The sequence below is a fragment of the Stenella coeruleoalba genome, assembly GCF_951394435.1.
Source record: "Stenella coeruleoalba genome assembly, chromosome: 13".
Lineage (NCBI taxonomy): Eukaryota > Metazoa > Chordata > Mammalia > Artiodactyla > Delphinidae > Stenella > Stenella coeruleoalba.
Window position 1 is genome coordinate 85,725,278 of NC_137159.1, and position 27,430 is coordinate 85,752,707.

Genomic DNA, 27,430 nt, shown 5'->3' on the forward strand with positions numbered 1-27,430 from the left:
TGTTTTCTTTTGCATTTCATGACAGAGTAGGTCCCCTAGACTCAGTGGAAAGATACCTTTTGGACCCTATTTGGACCTTCCCAAAGATGTATTTCTTGGTTACTTTGTGATGAAGGTTGATGATATCATAGTCAAATGACTATTATTTGCATAAATCCCTTACAATGCATGATCCACTCATGTTCTCTTCAAGTGTTATCTTGAGGGTAAATGCTAAAATACCCATTCATTTCAGGTTCTACAGGAAAAAATATATATACCAAAAAAACCCCTCTTTGCAACCATTTCAACCTGCATTCTTTGTATCAGATACTCAGTTAACTTACTTAACGTCCTCAACAGCCCCATCATGTGTTATTGCTATTTTTTAAGTTCCTGTCTTCCAGTTGAGTTACTGAGGTGGGCGACTTGTCCTGTATCCTGTGGCCAGAAAGGGCATCCAGGGCCTCCCAGCAGGATGGCATGGCTGCAGCTCAGGCCTGTCTGCAGCCTTACATGTCCTCCACTGAAGCTGATGGGCCTCTTTTGTTCCTTATGATTTTATATAACTTTAATTCTCCTCTAAACTGTTCAACTAATAATCTATTTTTAAATAGTTTTGTATCCATTCACAAACTATAAAAACACTTTTGGTATCATTTAGAGCTAACTTAATGAATTCATGCCATTAGTTTGGGTTTACTTTAAACATGCATTTGAGCAGTTCAAATGGAGGCTTCCACGACCTGGTTGGGAATGTGAGGGGTGCCCAAGGGTGGATGCCAGTAAGGCAGAACAGGTATCTCCGTTAGAAACATGTACAGAGTTCCAGTTTCAGATGTAAGCAGGAAACATGGTGATGGGCTTTGGAGTCAGGGCGCCACCCGCTCACTGGTCATGCAGACTCCATCACACCCTGGGAACTCTCAGAACTCCAGCCTCCTGCTCTCAGATCGATAGCAACTATCCTGCAGGGTCATTCTGAAGGAATCATGGAAAGGTCCTCACATAGTACCGATAATCCATAAAGCTTTTTCCTTTAGCCATTAATTAGCTTTATGACCTTTAGGGAAGTTGCTTAACTTCCCCGTGACTGGCTTTCTTCTTGTCAAATGTCAATATTAATACCCATTTTATCCACACCTAGAGGTTTTTGTAAGGGTCAAATGAGATAATAGGTTTGAAAGCATTTGGAAAATATCCAAAGGTAAGCTTATATGATTCATGACCTGATGGTCATTTTACTGACACCAGAGAGGGAACACTGGGGAAAACAGACTCGCTGATGCTTTCCTATGGATACAGCAGTAATGACAGTGATGGTTCTGTATTAAAACCTCTTTTGTCTTTTATCTTATATTTTTCAATATAGGTGTGATAGAGAAAATTTGCAGATTTTTTTTCTGACCTCAAATGAGGTTTTTTATTTTTTTTTGTCTATTATATAATATGGTCCTTTTCCTCTTGCTTTGCTATACAGTGTTGGTGATAAAGTTACACAAATTGTACTTTTTTAAACCTGTTTTATTATTTAGTATTGAACTGGACATATGTTTATTTATGTATCTCTCACCCTCTGAGAATGTCGGCAGCTACGTTATTTTGACACTGAACATGAAGAGCATCTAATTTATTTTTCAGCATGGTTTAGGCTTCAATGAAATTATCTTTCCTTAATTTATGTGCAAATGTATACATACCTCTAAGATTTTCCCAACATCTTATAGCATACTTACAGAATCACAAACTAATAGGGCACTTTAAAATTTGGACATGGATAGCTCTGTTCAAATGAGCTGTAGGAATTCATGGATTAAAAAATAACATTTCCCTGAAGAATTTACCCCTACTGGGTGTTGGTTTGTGATTGTGGCAGAATAACAGAAAGTTGAAAGCAGTGTGTGGGAAGAAAAAGAATCAGAAATAACAAATTATGCACTCTTCCTTGAATGTAATCATATGGAAGTGAGAAGCCACAGACAGGATGCATCTCCACACTCAGCAGTGTCATTTTTCATAAAACACACATAAATAAGTAAATAGAATTTCTGCAAGTGAAACCTCAAGAATTTAGAAAGTTTTTTTTTTCATTTGAAAATGATCCTGCCATCTCTTAAAATTTCTAAGCAACTCCAACATGTTATATATATACTCTTTAATTCATGGTCTCTGAGTTGATCAAGCCCTACATGGCCATTTCCTCTAGGACTGGAGAACATGTGTTGCCAGGTTGAGAGCCTATCCAAGTTCAGTGGTGTGGCCTTTTCAAACTGAACTTAAACCATTTGGTATGCAAGTTCTTTTGGTCCTGGCCAAACACGACTTCCTGTTTCTGAGGAGAAGGGCTTAAAAAGTCTCATAAAAAGACTCAAAGAGCTTCTTGGATATCAAAGAGTCCTTACAAAACATTGTTTGATGAGTTAAGTGTATGGAATAAGAAACACACGGAATTCATTTCCTCTAAAATGCACGTGGGATTAAAAGTCGTGGAGAAAAGGGCTTAGGAAAATACATTTGAATTTTTATCAAACTTAAAATGTGTAAAACATAACTTGAGTTGCATTAAATGTATAAATCAGGGCTGAAATTATCTATTAAAATCTGCAACTATTTATACATAAATACACTCATACAGAAGATGAATCTATAAAATAATGTGATAGATGTTTAAGATTCATAATAGAAATTTTACCCCCAAAAGAATTTTTGTTTCAGAATAGACAACTTGCAAGGCCCTTACACAGTGCAAGCACCCTGCCCTACTCTGCCTGTTATCCCAGCACCACCACCTGCAAAATGACATGACTTCTGTGTTTCAAAGTTGTCTTTGGGGTTTGGAAAACATTGTTTTGAATAGCTTCAGTCTTCATTTTACAGCTATATTTGGGGAAAAAACAAAAAACAAAAAACATTTCATTTAGAGTCAAGTTTCCTGTATAAATTAAGTGATAAATCTGGGAATTCTAATTTAGCCTTAAGAAAATCAGATGTGATTTCATTGTGGGTCTCTTAAACTGGTTCTGTGACAGTCACAACACAGGAGATCCAAAAGTATTTAGAGCCATGGAATCATTCTTGGAAGAGACATTCAGACTCATCAGATGATTATTTCAAAGGATGATACCCATTCACATGGAAATATTTTGTGATATCTGTTCAAAATGCGTCCATTACTTTACAATGACCGTGTGTTTCAATGTGTGAGTATGTGTGTTAGCATACAAAAATAAGAGGGAAAACATTGAAACATTGACAAGGCAGGGATCCCCAAATGGTAAGATTACGAGTATTTTTTTTCTTTTTTTTTTTGTACTTATCAACGATCAATTTTTAAAATTGTCTTATATAAGCACCCAGTATCATGCTGATATTTAACAGCTGACTCTCAAAAAAAAAAAAATAGAAAGAAAGAAAAAGAAAAAATAAAACAAACTCTGATCTGTAGTGTTTGCCAATTTCCATGGTGTAAATTCTCCCATTGTGGTTTATTTTAAGTGTCCAATGTGACATCAGTGAATGCATCTTTGGGATGATATGTCCCTATTTGCATCACGTGAGCTTGTGCAGGTCATCTTCAGCACACCACTGGAGCACCTGCTCCTTTCATAAACAAGAGGGTATTTTGCATTCAAAGAAAATGAGAATATAAGGCTTATACATAAAGTCTGACTTTAGATTTTTAAACTTTTTTTTTAATGGAGAAAGGATTTACCTGTTTAAAATGGTTATCTCTATATCATGATGTTAGAATAAGTGACAATGTATGACACTTTTTATCTTAGAATTAGCCTTATAATTAGGATGTCCATATACTTTATTGTCTAAACTCTGACAACTTTGAGTGAAAAGGGAGATTATTATTGGTTTTGGAAGGGAGACAGGTGTAACTGGAACTCTCCCTGGAAAACCAGAAAGTTTGTTCAGCCAACGTATCCTTGGTATTTTGAGAAACCCTAACCATGATGTAGAACCTGGCCCTTGGGTAGGTATTGAGGGAGGTGCCATGAATTGAATCTTTATCTTGTTTTTCCTGGTCTGTTCACTGGACATTAAGTACCTCATACATGATAAGCACTGTGATAGGTAATGGGTATAAAGAGCCTCAATCAGTATAATGCTGCATAGTTTAGAAAGTAAAATAATAGATATTTTGTAAGATGCAGAAGATTGTTGGGAATCCTGAGACATCAGAATAGACGCAAAGACATGGTTTCACATTCTCATGGTGTGTTTATTTATAAAAATTCTTTTTTCAAAGAACTTCCTCATTCTTTTTTTAAGATTTATGTATTTATTTAATATCTTTTTGGCTGCATCGGGTTTTAGTTGCGGCATGCAGGATCATTTGTTGCGGCTCACGGGTTTCTCTCTAGTTGTGACATGTGGGTTTTCTCTTCTCTAGTTGTGGCTCGCAGGCTCCAGAGTGCCTGGGCTCTGTAGTTTGCTGCACACGGGCTCTAGTTGAGGCTCACAAGCTCAATAGTTGTGGCACGCGGGCTTATTTGCCCTGTGGCGTGTGGGAACTTAGTTCCCCGACCAGGGATCGAACCCACATCCCCTGCATTGTAAGGTGGATTCTTTACCACTGGACCACCAGGGAAGTCCCTCTTATTGTGTATTTAGAAAAAGAAGGGCTAGTGTCCCCCACTATTTCCACTTTTCCTGGAGACAGGTGATTAATTTCCCATTATCTAAAATAAGAAAGAAAACACCCTGGATTCCAAGCCTGAAACTTCACTTCCATTTATGTTTTGAGTCTGGAAATACAGCAACATTTCCATTAAGTCTATAGAAAATCTACATAAATCCTATGCATCATTCCAGGATGGAATCAATTCATTATTTAAGTATTGCCTCAATTCTCACAACACACCTGAAACTTTTATGGCTTCATGTTGATCAAAATAATCTCTATCTCTAATGGATTTTATAGCATTTATTGTTGGTACTATCCTATAGCTGTATCTCTGTTGTAGGTATACTATCCTATATAGACACACCCAGGAGATACTGTGGGTTTGGTTCCAGACCACCACAATAAAACAATTATCACAAAACTTGAGTCAGGCAGACTTTTTAGTTTCCAAGTACATATAAGAGTTATGTTTACACTACACTGTCGTCTATTGAGTGTGCAACAGCATTACGTCTACACAGTGTATAAACCTTAATTAAAAATACTTCATTGCTAAAAATGCTAACTATCATCTGAATCTTAAGTGAGTCATAATTGTTTTGCAATAGTAACATCAAAGATCACTGATCACAGATCACATAACAAATATAATAATAATAATAAAGTTTGAAGTATTATGAGAATTACCAAAATGTGACACAAAGACACGAAGTGAACAAATGCTGTTGGAAAAATGATGCTGATAGACTTGCTCAACACAGGACACAAGGTTTCCTCAGACTTTCAATTTGTAGAGGACACAATAAAGCAGAACACAATAAAACGACATATGCCTGTAGTAGAGTATTTGTAGATGGTACTTAGCATATATTCTCTTTCATTTGGTTAATTCCTTCATATGTTTTAATTTCTCAACTAAACTGAAAATTGAAAGTTCTGTACAAACAAGATTCTTAGTCTAATATCTGCCTTTCTTTACAAACTGCCTGGGATCATGTTTTGCTCATAGTAATAGCTAAATAAATCTTCATTTATTGATGGATTGAAAGTCACTTTGGATTAATGGATTGAAAGTCACTAGCTAGGCTAGTGAATACATGTTAACACTCAGAATGTCTTAATATGAGCAATAAGTTTAATAAATTCAAATCGAACTTTATAAGACCAAGTGACGACTCTGATAAATCTGAAGGACGTGAGAAATGTAACCTAGCTCCACGTGAACAAAGCCTTGGCGCCTGCCTCCTAATACAAGCTCATTAATAAGCTTGAAAATATAATCACAGTCATGGGGCTGTGCTCTGACGTAGGTGATGTTTCCATTGGACCTTTTCACATAATATATCATATGAATATCGTGCAGCAACATAAGTCCAGGATAAGAAGTCCAGAGTTCCAGAACAAGTTCCTGTCTGTCACAAGCTGGCGAGGTGATCCCAGGACAAGAAAGCTGAGGCTTCACCTCCTCTTCAGCCCAGAAAGATCTGCTCCTGATCCGTGGTTCCAGGCTGACCTTTGGTTACGCTGTCTGGCTCAGTTTCCCTGGTAACCTGGCAACAGTAAGATTGTTACTTTTGTTACTAAGCAACCCTCCTTAGGATAACATGGCTGCTGACTGGACCTTGTGTCTGGACTGGAAGGAACAACCAATAAGCTGTAAATACCTGATGGACACTAGGCTTTGGGCTTTCTTGGCTATGGTGGCTCTTATGACTGGTCTGTTTTTATGCCTGTGAAATTGTGAATTGAAAAAGGTACTGACTACTTTTAGGGCCTTCGGTTTTACTCCAGGAGCTTTTAGTCCAGTGCAGCTCCTGCATCTGCCCTTTGTGGGTCTCCTCTTGTTGCACCTGTGCTGATTCTGGTACCTGTGTGGCTGCCAAGCCCCTGCTGCCCATGGCCAGCTTCCACTCCTTCTATTCTTCTGAGCAAACTGGAGCCACACGTGGCTCTGGGTCATCTTGTGGGTGGGAGTGTTTACATCCGGGGGCAAAGGCTTAGGGCACAGTGGAATATGGAGTTATTACATTTTTTTTTTTTTTTTGCAATGACTTTTTTTTTTTTTTTTCCTTTTTTTGCGGTACGCGGGCCTCTCACTGCTGTGGCCTCTCCCGTTGTGGACCACAGGCTCCGGACGCGCAGGCTCAGCGGCCATGGCTCACGGACCCAGCCGCTCCGCGGCACGTGAGATTCTCCCAGACCGGGGCGCGAACCCGTGTCCCCCGCATCGGCAGGCGGGCCCTCAAGCACTGCGCCACCAGGGAAGACCTGCAATGACTTTTTGAATGCATTTTTGAATCAAGATTTTTTTTGTGAATTGAAATATGTCACATATTTGTTCATTTACGTTTTCAAATGCTTATATAAGCTCAAAATAAAGTACATGAAAATGCTAAGGAGTTTAGTACATTGTGTTATAACTGTCTGCTTAGTTAGCATCATGTTATTATTACAAGGTGATTATATAAAAAGTTTTGACTCTGAAATAAATTTTCTTGCTCCCAGTATTTCTTCTAGATGTAGCTTTCCTTGACTTTTATGAGTATGTATTCTATAATATTATGACTATTATTAAATGTGTTGTCACTAACATTTTTACCAACTGAAAAATCAACAGATTCTTTGGATTCCATGCAAAAACATTTTCCTCAAATCTTGGCTTATGAAAACTGAGATAACTAAAGGTGGCTTTAATTGCCTTGAGAAGAAGTAGTGTCTTCTAAATTAAAGCAAAGTTTAAAACCTTGTATGCATTTATTCATATTAAGTATCCATATGACACTGATGTGTTTAGATAGCACACACATTTATAATACGAGTGTGAGTATTTTCAAACTCTAGGATATAACAGATTTTTAAAAACTAAAAGCATCTACTCCTTTCTCATTTCTCAAGACCACTTTGGTAGAGAGGAATAGGTGCCCTCTGGTTGATCTCCAGCCCATGGCAGCAGATCAAGAGGTTCGGAAGGTAACTGGATCTCAAAATGCATAGAATTCTGTTGATGAAAATCCTGTAATTGCAGCCAGAAACATGCTGGAAGGAAGTGCGGACTGGAAGGGGTCACAGATCCATAGCTGTCTCTTACCAGAACAGATGTTATAACAATATTGCCATAAATAACACAAACAGTTCGAATTTCACCATATATGGTAGCACTCAATTAAACAGAAATTTGGATAATGGTAAAAGAACTTGCAAGGAAGGGGAAGGCCAATGTTCTTGAATAACTGAGAGTTCACTGAGAAGTTCAAGGCTGGCTCCAGGCATCTAACTAACAAAAACTTGGGATCTGCAGAAATTTTTGCCCTCAGAAATGCCAACATATTTTCCTTTCCATAGATGGTACATTACTTTTAAAATATTGCACCATCTAGCCAAGATACAGGAAGAGATACTCCCCTGTTTCCGATTCCAGCCTCCATCAAAATTATTTAGAATATATGTTACATTTAAAAATCTTACAAAGTGTCAAGACATAGAAAATGAAGGACCAGGGAAGAAAGGAGGTATCAGAAGAAAAGGAGGTTGGGGTTTTGATGGCTTGAGTTCCCCCACACAAATGCTTTCTTCTGCCAAGGCCCATCCTTTTTTCAGTTTTCCTTTCCACAGAATTTCTCAAGAAGGCAGCTACAAAGAGGCTTGGGATATTTGAGCATCTTGAATAGATCAGAGGAATTTCAGATGAATTGAGGTGAAAAAGTGGCCCGAATCATTTGAAGGTCAGAGCCGCCAGGAAAGCAGTGTCAGACGTTCATGAAACAGCAGCTGTTACTAAAAATAAAGGAGAGGGTAAAAAAGGGAAGGGATACAGAACAAGGAAGTAGAGTAGCAAGAAAAGAAGTATGGAAAGCAGGGATAAGAAGGTGGGGAGGAAAGTGGGGTCAGAAAAACTGATAGAACCAATGCAGGAAACAGAGAAGAACTGAGGATGAGAGATAGGAAAGGAGGAAGGAGCCAAGGAATGGGAAGCGACAAGAAAGAAGGGAGGGAAGCGATCCAGAGATGCTGCCTATCTTGAACTATTAAAAACAAGGCAGATACCAAATCCCGATTGGTGCAGGGTATTTCTCTGGCTGCAAATGTATCAGATTATATGAAAGACTCAGAAATTGCTATCATTTTGTTGACAAAATCATGAATCAGAGATCTATAATGACATTTTGTTGAAAAAGAAAATCTAGTCACAGATTCATTAGTGCTTTTAGAAACTGGAATTCTGCTTAATTTATTCAGTACCGTCCACTTTCCTTAGCAGGAATACAGCCTCAGTAAAACCAACACAGGAGAACAATTCTACTCATAATCCTCTTATACCTAACTTCTTTGTCACAGTGAAATTGAACATATGACCATGGGCTGTACATTTGCTAAGTTTTCTTCTCTGTGTCGCATATCAGGCTGTTCTCAATCATTAGTTCTGATAGATATAAGATCATTGACATCTTTTAGAATGAAGTACTCAAAGTGTTTTATCCCAAATTCAATAATCTCAGCCTTTGATTGTCTGGATTTTTTTCCTCCTGAAGATAAGATAGAAAAATACATAAAAGGAAAACAGGACCAAAATCCATAAGATGAACCCCGGGTACGGGACCCTTAAGACCACATTCCCATCACTTTCTTGCTCCTCTGACTTGGATTCAGGGCACAGCTGGAACGGGGCACCAGAGGAATGGAGCTGACTTCTGGACAAGCACATATCACAGGGCAGGAGGTGAGGGAAGATCGTGTATTTCAATGCTGTGGAGGGATTTCACTGAACAGCTTCACAAAATGGCTCTTTCAAATTGTCTGTTTTGTGGAGTATTATCACGATTCAGTGCATGAAAAGGCCTCACCATCCTAAGCACACACATTAGTGGGGAGATATTAGGAGTTCAGACCCCTCTTTAGTCGATCACTGCAACCCTCATCCAGGCCATTTTCTAAAGCAATTGAAAATTGCCATTGAAGAATGCTCAGCAACGTTTGCCGTGAGACATTGCAGTACGCAGATCAGCCCTGGAGACTTGAAAATACACATCATGCCAAAGCCTCACTGTGTCAAGGATCCATTTCTTTAAAAGAGTTCTTGCATATGAATTTAGAATCAATAGACTGTATCAGCTTCAAGGGAGTAATAAAGGGGTAACTGTTAAATAGTGTAAAATTTTCAAAACTAACTGTTTTATGTGACAAAAATAGCGCTACAGTCAATTGTTTAAATACAAGTTTTCTTAAAAATTGAGGGAATGCACAGGTTAATAGTATTTTCTGTATCTGGGAAAGAAATCAGGATATCAACAATTGAAAAGGCTCTAACTGAGGAATAATCACTCCCCAAATTTCAGTTCTCAGAGAAGAGCGTGCAGGTTTTTCGTGATGGTTGACCAGATGGCCCGTCAGGGGACCAGCACTCTGCTGAGATGTATGGGGCTCTCCATCCCTTTGGTCCTACCATCAATCCATGTCTGCTCCCTGCCAAATGGAACAGGGGCTGCCACGCCAACCATGCATGACTCCCTTCTCTTCTTTGCCCTCCTTCCATCTGGCCTGGGAACTGCCCTGACACATGGGTTACCTTCTAGTCCTTCCTACAAATTATGCCACCAGCTGGCAGAGTTGCTGAGCTGGCAGGAAGTGGGCAACACCATGGACCTTGGCCAGCCATTGTCACTCAACTCAACGTCTTTTCTTCCCTTTCGTCTTTTCCTCTCCTGGCTGCTTATTCCTGTCCTGCTCATTCGTAACAGAATGAAGCTGAAAAAATAAATAAACTAAAGCAACGCTGACAGTAACAGTAAAGTCTCCAGAACTTTCCATCTTTTAAACACATCTCTGATGCTTTCTGAAGTTTGGTCAAATTCTATGGGGCTTTATCTCCCCACCAAATGCATTCTATGAAGGTGAAGATTATGCTGGTGAATTTCTATGGTGACTTATTCACTGTACTCACAACACACTATGCATGTGGTAACACTCTTTTCCCCAAACTTGTCCCATAGAAGCCACCACCATGACCACCATTTTTTTCTTATTTAACCAAACAACTGCATCTCCTTGCAACCCTTCAGGCTGTGGAGATGGCTTCCTCTTGGGAGTTTACAAAGTTTACTCTGATAAGGCTTGCTTGCCAATGTTGTGGTAATTTTTCTGCCATCTTTATCTTGTTTTTATGATTGAATTCTCAACCTCTAGAGAACGTCCTCTGGGCACAGTGTAAAGAGGCATGGTTTCTGCCATTTCTCCAAGCAGAATTAAAAATAGCATGGTCAGAGCACTTAAGAACTGAAGTGACTTTCCAGAAACTCAGTTCCTTGTAGGCAGGGAGTATGCATGATGGTTAGTGTCAGAAAAGCTCAACAGCTCAGCTTTTTCATTTACCAATTGTATGGTCTTGGGCAAATTATATGATTGCATAAATATTAGTTTATTTGTAAAATGGAAAAAATAGAGTTATTTATCTAATAAAGCTTTGATAATTTAAGAAACATTCATCTGTAATCTGTGTTTAGAAGAATGTCTGGAACAGAGAAAATTCTCAATATTTGTTAGATATTCTTTTTATTTTAATTTTATTATTGTATTATTATCATGTCTATGATCTCCTGGGCTCTAACATGTCTTTGTATTTCTTGTAGTTGCTTAAAATATGTTTGTTGTTTCTTAGTTTCTTTGATTAATGAGTTATTCTTTGTTTAAAGTTTGAAAACACACATATATGTACATATTTAAGCTATACAAAGAATATACACTAAACATCAAGTCTTCTACCCAACCCTCCAAACCTCCTTCTTCTGAGTCAATCACCATTAGCAATTATTTATATGTCTTTCAAAATATGTGTGCTTGTTTTTCCTTTATATATATATATATATATATATATATATATATATATATATATATATATAAAATCTGCTGAAACTATCTTTATGTTCCTCCCAAGCCCATACTACTGTCTTCCCATCAGAGGTAATCCCTTTCATGAATTTTATAGTTATTTACCTTGTTTTCCTTTTTAATAATTTTACCATGCCTAACTCCAAATACAATTTTTTTAGTTATGTTTATTTTAAGCTTTATAAAGAGGCTACTAATCAGCTTTTAAATTTATTTTTAATGAGTAGAAGCATGTTATACATATTTTTCAAGCTTTTTTTCTCTTAACTATAGTCACTGCTTTTTTAAAGTATTTAAGTCAATTGTGTGAATCAGAAAATTTTCATAATTGTGAATTGATGAAGATAGAAATAAGACTAGTTTTTTTTAAAACAATTGTGCCTAGAAATAGTATCATTTTAGTGATTCTTCTAAAACTTTTTTTTCCCCTCTTTTCAGGTCTCTGACATATTTGGAAACCAAATGGTTAAATGCTGATACTTCTAAATTATAAAGGCGGTGCAAAGAGATAAGAACTGGAATTACAGCTCATTTTCTTGTCTGCAGAATGGGTCACAGCGATGCTGGAGTTGAGGTTTCCATCACATCAATGAGAGCTCCAAATATATTTATTATCTGGGGTAATAGCTTAATAATGACTCACACAGATAGGAATGCTGTTGGGTGACCCTAAAATGAAATGAACCGCTGCATTTCTAATCATTTTAGTTAGTCCTTCAGGTTTTTATTAAAATAGGCATAATGTTGATGATGTATATATTAGCTGTTAAAAACTTAGCTTATGATACTTTCCATCCACAGAAAGCAATTAGACTAACAGCACTACAGATTCATGAGCACAGACGTCAAACGTGTGGTGCTTACAACAATTCCGTATTGAACCAAATTATTTTCCATGTAAAGGTGTTAATTATGAGTCCGCTTACAGTCATCTGAATTCCTCAGTGGAAGGGAGTGTGAGCAAACAAGGGACTCAACGTCAGCATCTAGGGTCCCCTTAGGAAATGTGGACATTTCTGAGTGCCTTTGCAGCTGGGGAAAGCTGGAGGCATGGAGGAATCAACCCCAGAAAAATTACTTTTTTGAAGTTTGCCTGTATTCACTTTACCAAATTGCTTTATACTCTGTATTTAACTTGCTTTACATTTTCCTGGAAAGAGAAACATATCTCTCTTAAGAGCATTTAGATAAATACAACAAAAGCAACGAGAGACGAGACTTGTTTACATTGATATATGAGCCAGTCTAAGAGATCTCCCAGTCTCAGTTTGCTGACTGGTTTGATTGCTTTATTTTAACCATTCTTTAGCTCCTCCTTTGCTCCCTCCCTCCTTCCTTCTCCCCTTTCCTTTTTTGATTCCACACTTGGTGACAAGCTGCTACATGCCAGCCTTAATAGATGTCAATATTAGGCTCTGGGACAACAAATAGGTCACAGTCACTTGAATTCAAATGAACAAAGAAACAACTAATTTTTGGTCATTTTGGATGTGTGTATTTACACCAGAAGGGTGAGTTTGGTGAAAAAAGGGTGAAGTCAAAGACATGCATCAAATAACTTAAAGTATCTTAATATAACTAGAATCTCATCTACTCATGTGTGTGAGTCTCCTGTTGGTTCTATTTACAAAATGTCTTAAGAAATATTAGGAGGCAAATTAAAAGGAGAGAAATTCCTCTAATGATGGACAAAATAACTCCATACTCTGTATATAAGCTATAAAAAGGGATAGAGGAAATATAAGCATTCGTTTACTAGTGAATGGAGAGACTATCAGAGTGTCTCTAGTATATAAAACATGACTTAAAATTTTTTAAAATTTCTCTCCTCTTTCTCCCCTCTGCCTTCTGGCTACATCCGTGGTATTAACCGACTTGATGGGCTCACACAAGCCAGGGTAAGCCATTTGATTGTGAGGTTGCTGGTAGTGCAAATATGCTCCTTCTTTCAGGGTCACTGGGTAAAGACAAGAGTAACAAAAATCATTTAAGAGGTAGAGCAAAGTGCGATGCACAAAGTAGGTAAGCAATTACAACAGAAACACAGTCTGTGCTTGATATGCTGGTCCTTCTAATGGGCTACTCACTAAGCTTATACGATAATAGCTAATCCTGAAAATACTATGCTAAATGAAAGAAGTCAATCCCTAAGATTCTATGTTGCATTATTCCACATATATGGAATGTCCCAGGAAAACCTATAGACACATAGAAATTATATTAATGGATGCCTGCAGCTGGGGGGTGGGGAGCAGGAAAGAAGAACCAGTCATGAGTAGGGGCTTTCTTTCTGAGTGATGAAAATATTCTAAAATTATATGTGGAGATAGTTGCACAACTCTGTGAATATACTAACAGCCGCTGAACTGTATATGTTAAATTGATGGGTTTCATAGTATGTGAACTATATCACAGTAAAGCCTTAAAAAATGAGTTCCCCTAGGGTCAGGACCTTCCCCAGCACCTAATGGCAGCATAGTTTCCTGACTGGAGTAACAGATGAGCCGCCCTACAGGAGAAGCTGGCTCGAGGGGCCTCCTCATGCCCACCCCTCTTCCATCTGCACTTAAACCTGCCCTTGCTTGGGGGCATCCTAAGCAGGAGGTGGCCACAATTCTACTTTACCCGTCAAAAGGACCTAAGGGAAGACGAAGTAGAAGAGGCAGTCGTCCATTCAAGGAAAAAGCGAGAGAAGGAAGAGAGAATTTCTGGTTGTCTGATTCAGTATCTGCGTTCCTTCAACAGGAGGATCCTTCCCCTCCCCCAGCTGGCTTTCTTGTTCACTTGGAGCCCATTTTCCCTTTGATCTGTATCAGTATCTCTTCCTCCTTGGGATAGATTGACTTAACACAGAACAAGAGCCTTCAGTTCCTTAGAGGAGAGTGTACCTGACCTTGATTCACAGGGCCCTCCATTCAGCATTTCGGGATCTTTACTGTTCAGGTGCAGAAGCTGAGTTAATGGTTCTCTTCAGTTCACAGTTCACCTTCGTCACCGATTTGTGCAAAGGTCCTTTTTAAAAAAATTCATTTGCATCTTCTCGTATAATCATGATCTATTCTCGACCCTCCCATTTTTGCAACCACCTAAACGTGGTTCTTGTGTGTCATTTGTTTGTAGGTGCTCTTTCAGAATGAGTGAATGGACTTTGAATTAATATATATAGTATTTGTTATGAATGCATTGTTTGAACTCTTTTTAGTGCTTATTTTTTATGGTGCCTATCTAGCACCATAGAATCAAGTTTGGATGTCACCTACTAAGTGACTTGACTATTTATTTAAAGTGGCTATATAAGGGCTTCCCTGGTGGTGCAGTGGTTGAGAGTCCACCTGCCGATGCAGGGGACACGGGTTCGTGTCCCGGTCCGGGAGGGTCCCACATGCCGCGGAGCCGCTGAGCCTGCGCACCCGGAGCCTGTGCTCCGCAACGGGAGAGGCTACAACAATGAGAGGCCCACATACCACAAAAAAAAAAAAAAAAAAAGTGGCTATATAAAATAAAATTATGTCAAATGAATCATGTTACTCTAACATCCTTAAAGGAGAGTATATGTTCTTTGTAAGGATTTTTTAATGTTGAGAGAAAGTAAGAATAGCAGAAAAAAAAGAAAGGAAAGGAAGAGAAAAGAAAGGAAACGCCCAAGCATTTCCACACGTGTCCTTCTTAATCACGGTCCTTCATGAGTCTTGCCTCCATTTTGCATCTCATATACCATGGCCATCCTTGTTTTGTGATCACCCTTCCTTCTGACCTAAGCATTCAGGCATGTGGTTGCATCATAGCAAACGTCTCCCATCTTAGCCTATCTGTACTGATACAGTCAACACGCAGTGTTCAAGAAAACAGATTGGTCCTGCCTCAGCCAAGTGTTTGTGATGGCTCATCGTCCCCGATGCTCACACAGGTCAGGCTTTGCGCTGGACACTGCCTCCTACAGATTTTGCACCCAGGCACATTTTGTGTAAATGTCCAGTCACTTGGAGGAGCCCTGGTGGAGCTGACAGGCATTGTTTACTCCTGGATATTTAAAATGAAAACGACGGTATCTATGGTTCAGTCCAGGTCAGAGGCTTTGCCAAAAGGTATCATTACAGGGGCCTGTCCAGGTCATGTGACTTGTAAACTGAAGGGTGTGCTCGAGTTTGAAGTCATGAACTAAATGATCTCAGTCTTGCTTAAGGAGCCAGCTGGAGTAAGCGCTACAGAAGCCGGAACTGCAGCTTCAGAGGCAGATGCAACATGGGTTTTTGGTTGGCATGATGTCTCTAGACACTCACCTTATTTCAAGGCGAAGGTCATGTTTCACATTGCTGGTTAACCCTACCTCGATTCAGGAGCTCACAGTGATCCTCCTTTCACAGTGATGTTTCCCGTTATGTACTCTATTTCTGTAGGTCTCGTTTTGATGCTTGCCATGCAGTATTCAGGAGGAGATACCAGCTTTGCAATATATGGTGGTTTGATATTTACAAACTTCTGGCTTATATCTGGTTCCCTGAAAATGACTTTAAAAGAAGAGATTTATGGGACTTCCCTGGTGGTCCAGTGGTTAAGAATCCATGCTTCTTCTGAAGGGGGTGTTGGTTCGATCCCTGGTCAGGGAACTAAGATCCTGCATGCCACGTGGTGTGGACACAAAGAAAAAAAAAAAAGAGAAGAGATTTATGTGCAAGAGATTTTGGGGGTGCACACTCAGAAAATCATCGGTAAGAGAGTTAGGGAAGCACTTGAACAGAAGGACGGTTGAGCTATGGTGTCACTGCAACAGAGACTCAGCTAATAAGGGAAGGGGCTCTGGAAGTGGGATGGCCCAGACAGTTGTCCCCAGGCTAAGCAAGGGACCAGACATTTGTACCCCAGGGACCAGTCACTGGACACGCCTAAGCCCAGTTATAACCTGGGGGAGACAATGCCTTTTGGGCAAGGAGCAAAGGCAATTCCTGAATAGATGTTTATCAGTTAGCAATGAGCCTCCAGTGCCTTCATCTTGGGATCTGGATGGCATTTGGCCACATCCCATGCATTGTATTACTTTATCAAAGCAATTAAATGAGGTAAATATTATTAATCCCATGTTATAAAGGAGAGATCTGATACTTAAGGGAACTCACAGGTAGTTATTATTTCACACTTGGGTCACAGAGCTGTACAGTGACAGGGGCAGGTCTTGAAACCAGGTTTTGGATGAAAAACCCAGTGTAGGAGTTTCTGGGCTGGTGAACACATCTGAGCTGGGAGAGTGGTTCATCCCAGTTCCATGGGGACAGACGCTCCTGCACTCAGGCCCTTTGCATACCTCACCCTATGTACCCATTCATGTAGTGGTTCATCTGTATCCTTTATAATACCCTTAATGATAAACTAGTAAGCATAAAAAAACCGTGCAATTTTGGTAGTTTTATAGACAACACAGAAAGAAAGGAAAGGAGGAAGGCAAGGAAATTGCTTAGGAAAATGGAAGTGATTTGAAACTTGTCTTAGAATAATATAACATCTAAAATAAATATTAGTCTGACAATGAAGGAAGTATTAAAGAAATTTGCTTGTATATTACAAGAAGGTCAAATTGGACGTGCCCCCTTCATCTCCCTAATTCAATTCTGAAGATTCCACGGGAGGAAAGACTGTTGATCAATTACAATACAACAAACTAAATAGAATTATAAAAGCCCCCGATTCAGTGTGCATTGGGGGCTGAATTGACTGAAGGTCACAGTGTGGAGATGGGCGAGAGAACATTTTTCTCTTCCCATGTTACCTTGGGAGATTACTGGCTGCTTTTTCACTCTTTCAAGAAAAAAAAATAAAAGAGAGAAAATTTAGTTAACATCATGCCAGCCTCTGAGCATTTGCTCTTCAATACCAACAGCCTCAAGCCATCAAATGAAGCTTGATTACAAATGAAAAGACTGAACAGAGCAGGGCACGTGTGAGGAGCAGGTGACGGTTCCAGAGACTCTCTGCATTAGGCATCGACCTTCACTTATTGTGGTCCAGACCAGGAAGGACAAGGGGAATACCCTGTCAGCATCCCTCCCTCCCAGTCACACACATCTGAAAATATCAGGTGACTATAAACTCATAAGGATAAATAATGAAACATTTTGAGACAACTAACTGAACATATTATTTCAGATATAGCATAATTTTGAAAGCAGAGAGATCAGGAAATTACAGTAAACTTTCTTAGGGAGAATATCTTATATTTGAAGCAATTATTTTAACTACTATATAAAATCTAGTAGTTAAAATAAAGATATTCATAGACGGGTATGTTAAAAAGCTATATGTCTGAAGAACAAATTGATGGCTGGACAGACTAGATAAAACAGTTTTCAAGGGCACGGAGAAAGAAAAAGAGTTAATATAACAAAAATAAATAAAAATACAAAAATGAAAAGTTAAATTAGATGCAGGAGGTGATATTACTTTTGAGAACAGAATTGAGAGAGAATAGAAAGGCCAAAAACTATCTAAGTGATGCTCTAGAAAGATCACAAAAATAATCTATTGGTTTCTTAATAGATTTAAATGAACACATAAACCAAATAACCTCTTCAAAGTCATTACCTATGAGAAATAAAACTATGCCCACATTCCACACGGCAATTTGCACATGAATGTTAATGTCAGACTTATTCATAATAATCAAAAACTGGAAACAATCTATCAGTGTGTAAACTGATAAACAAAATGTGATACATTCATGCACTGGAACACTACACAGCAATGAAAATGAACAAATCAGCAATACACATAACAACATGGATGTATTCCAAAATCATTTTGCTAAATGAAAGACGCCAAATGTAAAAAGTGAAACACTATACACTTCATTGCAATGAAATTCTACAAAAGACAAAAACAATCCCATAGTGAAAGAAAGCAAGTAAGTGGCTGCCTGGAATTGGAGAGGAAGGGAGTTTGACTGCAAAGGTACATGAAGGACTTTTTGGGGGGATGAAATGTGTCTTAGCTGTTGTTGTAGTTACAAGTATATATAGATTTTTCAACACTCACTGAACTATTGACTTACAAAGAATTCATCTTGTGACAGGTAATCATACCTTAATAAAATTTATGTATGTATATGTAAGCGTACATATATATGTACAGTCATGCTTGTATTTTCTATCAAAACTCCCCGGAGACACAGAAAGTTTGAAGAAGTAGGTGAAAGAAGTTCTCCAAACTTGAATCAAAAGGAAGAGAATCAAGGGTGAAAATTTAGAAAATTTAAAAATAGTCTAAATAGAACTTATACCAAAAAAAGCATATCTATATCTATCTATCTATATATGGAATAACTAAATATTAGTTAACTCAATAAAACTGTGTATAAAAACATAACACATTTTTACATTTTTGACATCAGATAATCTCATTAGTATATTAATATAGTAGAATAAAGGATGAAAAATTACATAAAGATTTCAAGAGAGACAGAATAAAGTATTTAATAAAAGTGAACATTAAAAAAATATCAGAATACTAGAAAGGGAAGAACTACACATAAATGTAATATTATTTTATATAAAAATCCTGCAGGAAACCTCATATTCAATGATGTATCTGATTTCAGCTCTGACTTTATGGAGGTGGATATTTTGTTTGGTTATTTGAGTTTAAAGCTATGAGATCTTTTTATGCTACATGGAAACTTTTTAATTGTTTTGTTTTGTTTTCATGATGTTCATTCCTATATCATTTTACTAATTTCTTTTAGTATACATACAATAGTTAAAAGGACATCATGGCAAGATCCTCTTTGATTACTGTTTGCCTTTGAATAAAGTTTGTTTTTCCTGGATGAGCAATTCTTAAGAGCATAGTGTTGGAGGAGGGTGGGAAGATAAGGAAACATTCAGAAGGGACAACTGGGGAGAACCCCAGAGTCCCATGGCATCACACCTACTGTTTCAGCACGAGCTAGGTTTACCAGCCTAGAGCAGCTCTCTGTCAGGAGAAGAAATCTAGTCCTTGATGGGAGTTTAGAGAGTCAGAATAATGGGCATCATCAAAAAGTCTACAAACAATAAATGCTGGAGAGGGTGCAGAGAAAAGGGGGCCCTCCTACACTGTTGGTGGGGATGTAAATTGGTGCAGCCACTATGGAGAACAGTATGGAGGTTCCTTAAAAAACTAAAAATAGAACTACCGTATGACCCAGAAATCCCACTACTGGGCATATATTGGGAGAAAACTCTAATTTGGGAAGATACACGTATCCCAGTGTTCATAGCAGCATTATTTACAATAGCCAACACATGGAAGCAACCTAAATGTCCATCAACAGATGAATGGCTAAAGAAGTTGTGGGGAGTATATACACACACACACACACACACACACACACACACACACACACACACACACACACATATATGGTGGAATATGACTCAGCCATAAAAAATAATGAAATAATGCCATTTGTAGCAACATGGATGGACCTAGAGATTATTATATTAAGTGACATAAGCCAGGAAAAGACAAATATCATATGTTATCACTTCTATGTGGAGTCTAAAAAAATAATATACAAATGAAATTATATACAAAACAGAAAGAGACTCACAGACATAGAAAACAAACATATGGGTACCAAAGGGGAGGGGTGGGGTATAAATCAGGAGGTTGGGATTAACAGATACACACTGCTATATATAAAATAGATAAACATCAAGGACCTACTATATAGCAAAGGTTATAGTTTGTAATAACCTATAAGGGAAAATAATCTGAATATATATATATATATATATATATATATATATATATATATATATGTAACTGACTCACTTTGCTGTACACCTGAAACTAACACGGCATTGTAAATCAACTAAATTTCAATAATAAAAAATAAGAACAGATTGCCATTTCCTGTTAAATAAATTAGGGACTCCTTTGCCAGCATCATAAAGCCTAATTTTTCATAAAACTGTAGAAGCCTAATTCACAGGAGCTGGCTACCTGGTCCTGGAAGGACGAAGAACAAAGTTGAAAATGTTAAAGACTCTAGGGCTTTGAATCAGGTCTTTTAAAATAATTTCTCCTAAAAGGAGAAATAAAAGCTTCCAAAGAGATGTGACAAGTCTCTGGCTGCTATGAGAAGAGGACACCAAGAAGGTGTTGTGTGTTACCTGGATTCATATACTGTAATCTCAAAGAAAGCTTGGTGAATTCCAATTCAGTGCCCTTCTAATGGTATATTCCAGTAAAAAAATCACACCATCCCAATAGACCTCAAGTAAACACTTCCAGCTGGAGGAAAGAAGTGTACTTCACAAGGGGAGAATGAGGGTGTTGTCATGACAACTATGAAGAGTGTTTTATTAGATGGCTGAACTGAATGCTGTGCAGAGCTTCCGGGCTCTGTGGTCTTAGTTGAAAGTCTAGGAAGCTGTCTGATGTCTCACATCCTTAAAATTGTAGAAAAATGTGGCTACTCTGATCTCCAAAGTGTGACCCAGTGAGACACACCCCTTTTATCTTAATCCTGGTGTCTGCTTCAAAACAGATAAACATCTACCTATGTAGGTATATATATATGGAAGGCTCTGGAAAACCATCCACTTGTTCTCTGTGTTGGACGTCAAGGCTGCATAAGCCTCTCACTTTCGAGAACGTCTTGACAATACGTTTAGTGCTGAAAGGCCTGGGGAGACTGACCCAGGACCTCGAGGGAGAGCTGCAGATCCTGATGGAGAATCAGGATTTCAGATTTTACTTATCTCAAAGATCTCTTTGTTTCCTTTCATTCAAATTCTTCTCTTCTATAGTGAGAGCTAAGATTTAAGCCAGTCTTTATACAAACTTGTCTCTCCTACAGTTGGAACCAAATTTTAAGTCAGTCTTTATATATATTTAAAAGCTACTTGACCAAAAATCTTTCCTCCAGTGCTTTGGTCAGTCTCACTGAAGCCGAATCCAGCCTCTGTACCCTGACACCGAATTAATTTTCAATGACAGAGTTTTGGGTGAAGTAGAAAACAATAGCTTTATTGTTTTGCCAGGCAAAGCGGGCCACAGCGGGAAAATGCCCTCAAAGCTGTGTGTCCCTGGAGGGGGTAGTGAGAAGTTTTGTAGCAATGGTTCAAAGAGGGCGTGATCAGCTCATGGACATTCTTCTGATTGGCTGGTGGGATGGTAAGTGGGAGTCGGCATCACCGATTTTCTGGTTTCAACTGGTTTGGGGTCTATGTGGGCAGCAGACAGTTAACTTCTCCCACCTGGAGGGAGTTTCAGTATCTGCAAAACAGCTCAAAGATATTGTTGTGTGTATCCCTTGAGGGAGAACCAGGACCCTGCCTCAAGGCTGCACTATGTTTTCTCTTGACTGCTCCTCCCATGTCTCGCATCCCCTCCTTCCCTAATTAGCAACTCTTTGAACCTATTCCTTGGAGCTCAGGGAAGGTCATGGAGACTGAATGAAGCCTGTTTCCTGTAATCAAGAAATGGGGGACACAGAGAGGCTTTTGTGCCCAGGAGCCCCACAGAGTCCTGCTGGGTATCACCACCAATTTTTGTTTAATCGTGAATATTTTATTCTTTCTTTGAAGGAATTATTAAAAATAAATACCCTAAACTTAACACCAGATTCCCTAACCATTTAACTTTAGTAAAAAAAACAAATCTTCAAAGCAGCTAATTTTGATTATCCACAAAGACCTTGCATAATGATAATGAAAAACAAGAGGCATTTTTGTAAAAATCACCTAACTTTTTTCCTGAGTAATATTTGAATACACTTAGAACAGTATAATGTAGCCAAAGAGGCTAGAACGATACTTAGTGCATGGGAGGATCTCAACACAGGTTTTAAATGAATGCTCTGATCCTCATTTTCTTGTATCTACATTAATTGCAGAACTAAGATCTGAACTCCAGTACTTTGATTTCAGAGGCAGTGCTTTGGTCTACTATTCCCACCATCTTCTGAGCACTCATTTACTTGTCATTTTATTTTGTTTTGCATTAGGGAAAGTGGTTGACTTGTTTCTTTTCTCTACCGATTGGGAAGCTTTAGGGGATAGAGACAGTGCCCTGTAGATCTACTTCTTTTAATAAAGCATAAAGCAGAGGGCTTGCTTCCAGTAGCTGGAGCCAAGCTGATGGGGAGAACACATGGGTTTTAGACTCAGACCAAATCTGAATTTCAGCTTGGACACTGTTATGGGCTAATCAAGTTCCCCACAAACCCCCAAATTTATATGCTGAAACCCTAACCCCCAGTACCTCGGAATGTGACTGTGTGTGGACACAGAGCCTCTAACATAGTAACTAAGTTAAAATGAGCCTGTTAGGGTGGGCCCTAATCCAATATGACTGGTCGCCTTATAACAAGAGGAAGAGACACCAGGGGACCATGAGCACATAGAAAAGACCACGTAACGACTGATCGAGAAGGCAGCCACCTGACAGCTAAGGAGAGAGGCCCCAGGGAAACCAAACCTGCCAACATCTTGGTCTTGGGCTTCCAGCCTCCACAACTGTAAGAAAACCAATTCCTGTTGTTCGTGGTATTTTGTTAGGACAGTCCGAGCAAACTAATACAGTAGTTATACTCCTAATCATACTGTGCTCTTAGGCAAGTCACTAAATTATTCTGTGCCACGATTTCACATCTACAGAATTATGGAAGGTGAAAAGCGTATGGCACATAGTACTTGTTAGAAAATGGTACCTATTATTACTGTTATTATATTATTATTATCATTAAGATATTGGACTTCACTAGAGAAAACAGAGTTAATTGTACCATAAGTATGTAAACCACACTTCTGCATGTTGAAGTGAAGGGTACACTGCACACTCACATATAGATATAAGACATATCAGATCAGTGTTGTATATACAACTATTTTACTATTTTATTTATTAAATAACATATATTTATATATTATGTAACTTACTATTTTCCCACTTTCCAAGAACAAATGAAATTTGAGCCCATTTCCATAGGTGGTTTATGCAAAATGACAAACCCACAACCACTTACATGTGGACACTCCTCACCTGAAGACAGGGTCCATTCTCCCTTGTATATCAAGCTCTGAGCGCTTGTTCTCCGATATGTATTGGTTGCTAGTTCATTTGTCTCAGCCTTAAGCTGGTACTGGTTGACGTTTCAAAAATTATTGTAGTCTATGTTTTAGAGTGTGTTTTCCATGGTTTCTATGAAATCCAAGGTATGTGGCTATTTAAGTATAGTCTGGACAAAGGGCCGTTTTTTTCTCTTTTTTTTTTTTTTTTTTTTAACAAACTCCTTTAATAGGAAGTGAATGTATACCCTGATTTTCCTGGGATTGTTCCTAAACACATTGTCCTGGCATGATTATTAACAACAAGGCCTCTCACTTCTCTATATTCTCCTGGTTTGGATAATCATTTAAGCATCATTTGGATGACATTTATGGTTACCCTACACGTAGGGCACTCTTTGTCTTCACAGCCACATCTTCTGTAACCACATCATCAAGTGATTCAATACATCTCACTTTGAAGGCTAGCGTATTTGAACATTACAGATATTGAGTATACACTGTCAGATTTCTTCCCTAGTATACACTGTCAGATTTCTTCCCAGATTTCTCAAGGCACAAACAGAAGGCAAAGATAGGAGTGGAAAAATAAAAATAAAAATGTTAAACCAAACATTATTCTCCCTTGGTAATGTTATTCCAGGACTTGAATACTCTGCCTTTTCTCTGCCTTTTCCAGACTTCCTTTGATGATAGCTCTTTGCTAGTTGGTCTCTAAACTCAACTGACAAGACTTTCATGAATTGTCTCTAAGGTTTGAGAGCTAGGCTAAATAATGCTTCTCCATGGTCTCCAAATTCATTGAGTTTGCTATTGAAAATTACGAAAAAGAACTAGGGATCCCAGGTTCTGGTCAATTTTACATCTATTTGGGGATAAATGTAAAATACCATAGTGTTGGCACTCTTGTCCTTTATGGAGGACATTGTAAAAGAAAAAGTTGGGTCCTGGAAAATAAAGGATATTGGGCCAGAAGGATAAAAAAGCTAAAAACTACAAAGCCCACCACTAAGATTCAAGATGCTAAGAGAAGAGTCAAAGTAGTGAAATAAGTCAGACAGAGAAAGACAAATACCGTATGATCTCACTTTTATGTAGAATCTATTAAAAAAAAAACACCTCATAGAAATGCAGAGCAGATTGGTGGCTTCTAGAGGCAGGGGTAGGAGGGATTGGGTGAAGGGGGTCAAAGGGTACAATCTACCACATATAAGATAAGTAAGAACTGAGGATGCAGTGCATAGCCTAGTGACAATAGGTAACACTGGTGTATGGTGTATTTAAAAGCTGCTAAAAGAGACTAGATCTAAAAGTTTTCATCACAAGGAAAAACTATTATTTTAACTAAATGAGGTGATGGATGTTAACTAGACTTGTTTCAGTAAACATTTAACAATATATGTGTGTTAAATCACTATACTGTACACCTTAAACATATACAGTGTTTTATGTCAACTATATTTCAATAGAACTGAAAGGAAAAACAAACAAACATACAAAAGTCAAGGTGACTGGCTAATTCAGGGTTGAGGATGGGGCCCAGAGCCAAGAGTATCAGCAGGAAGACAAACGCAGACTAGCTCGGGACAGGATGGAACCAAGAGTAATATTGCTGTCTGTAACATGCATGCCTTGCTTTTTAGTCTGCCTAGAGAGTAATTGATGGGTGAGTGTGTCAGCCCCCATAAAGACAAGCAATGGAAAAAGGCAAGCAGTGAAGACTTGAGGCTAGTAAGAGTAGGAGCCAGATATCCATTTTGTGCAACAAGCACCAAACAAATGAAACTCGGGGATATATAAACCCATAATAAATGGCTTTTAGAGACAGCATTCTTTCTGGCTTGCCTGGACTTGAAGCAGCCTGGGTCTGTTAAAAATTGAGAGAGGCCTGATTGTAATGATTTACTCTCCAGATCCTCGGTGACTCAGCCAATGCGATTCTTTTGTCTCACCAAAGTGTCTTTCTCTCACACAATAATTTGCTAGTTTCTCCAGCGAGATTCTTCCTTCATTAATGGCCAGCCTTCTCATTTTACCATTATTACTTTCTTGTTCTTCCACATTGAAGCCCTCATGCTACCAAAATCAGAACATCTCTGTCATTTACAATAATGCATTGAGTTTTATTCATGCCAAGGTAATATAGCCCAGGAGAAACTCTTTGTATCACTTAAGTGCTATCTGGCAATACCACCATAAGAAAGGAAAAAATGAAGCCTTGTTATCTGTCAGCCTGAAAACAATCCCTTCTGTTTTGACTTGAAAGGCAGCTGGCTTACAGGGATACCTTTACCCAGGAAGAGATTTACTCTTTTCTAAAAGTAAAGACCACATAGACCTTTTAGACCCTGACAATGGGATCAAAGACACAATGCACTAGTGTCTTATAGTCACTGACATAAAGGCATGATCAAATTAAGAAGACTCAGAAAATCTAATAATGTAGCCCTTGTTAAAGTGCATATGTGTCCTCCACATTCTGTTCAGACGTGATTCATTTGAAACTCAGAAATGTACTGGCCTTCCAGATACTCATATATTTGTTTTTATAGAATTTCTGATTATTTGGAAAGGTGAGTTGCCCTATACATCTGAGTTGATTTTTATGCTGATTATTAATTAGAAAATGAATCCAAAGATAGCATTTCAGGTCAAGGACAATTCTTCACCATCATAGTTTTCTCCATGATTTTGTTTTGTAGACATTGGGTCTTTATGCCATGATGTTGGCAACCGCTTGAATTTATAATACTGAAAGTGAAGGACCCTGAAATCCTACCTAGAAACAAGACTTTTCAAAGGAACATTGTATATGTTGAAATAGTTTTGATTAATATACTATATATATATTCATCAAAAATATTATATACATACATACATATATATATATATATAACCACCTTACATTAGAACCTACGTTGAAAATTCTACACATTTTTTTCTCTCTTCTTAAGTACTTAACGTCTAACTCTGCATTTCTTTCCACACAGCTTAGAAGCACGTTGTATTCTCTACCCTGAGAGTCATCTTTGCCTTCTTCTTGCTTCCAGCCAGTTTTCTTTAAAAAAGAATCCCCAAAAGTCTGCAAACCATAGCCCACACATAAATTGCTCATGTTTCACGATGAATTCCTTGCAATATGATTTCCACCACTATCATTCAGCTTACCTCATTGATGACTCTGGGGGACAAGTGTGCATTTTGCATGAAGAGTCTTTGGGAGACCCACGAGTTGGTAGCATCTGCCTTCCCCGGGCACTAATGATGGATGAACTGCCAGGTCAAATAGCTTTTCTTAGTTCTTACTATCTTTGGATCTGTGCCCTCCATACTCTTCCTTTGAGCACTTGTCTTGGTTTTGGTTGATGATTTACTCCTTTGAATTGTGTTCCCATTCTCACCAGGGGTCACAGCTCACCAGACTTCTCTAATGCTTCTTCCTTTATTTACTCAGCTTTTTTTTTTTTCCTTTTTTTTTTTTTTTACAACAATTAACTATAGGATCACCTCCTGGCAAACTCCAGCTCTATCCCTAAAAATTTGGGGTGTGTGTCAATATCACATCTCCAACTGTTTACTGGCAATTTCCACTCAAATTACTTTTCCCTCCCAAGCTTCCCCCTCCTACCAACACACACACACACACACACACACCACACACACACACACACACACACACACACACACATACACACACACACACCTCTTTACCTGGGTACCTGTTGGTGGGTGAACAAGATTAGAGAGGCAAATAAGGAGGAATAGTCTTTCCTTTGGCACAATGTGCTCTTAGTTGACTTTTTAGACAGTCTCTTTGCGCCTAAATTACAGGAGGATTAGGAATAAAGATACTGGGAAGACTTCTAGTAGCCTCATATGACTAGGGTCT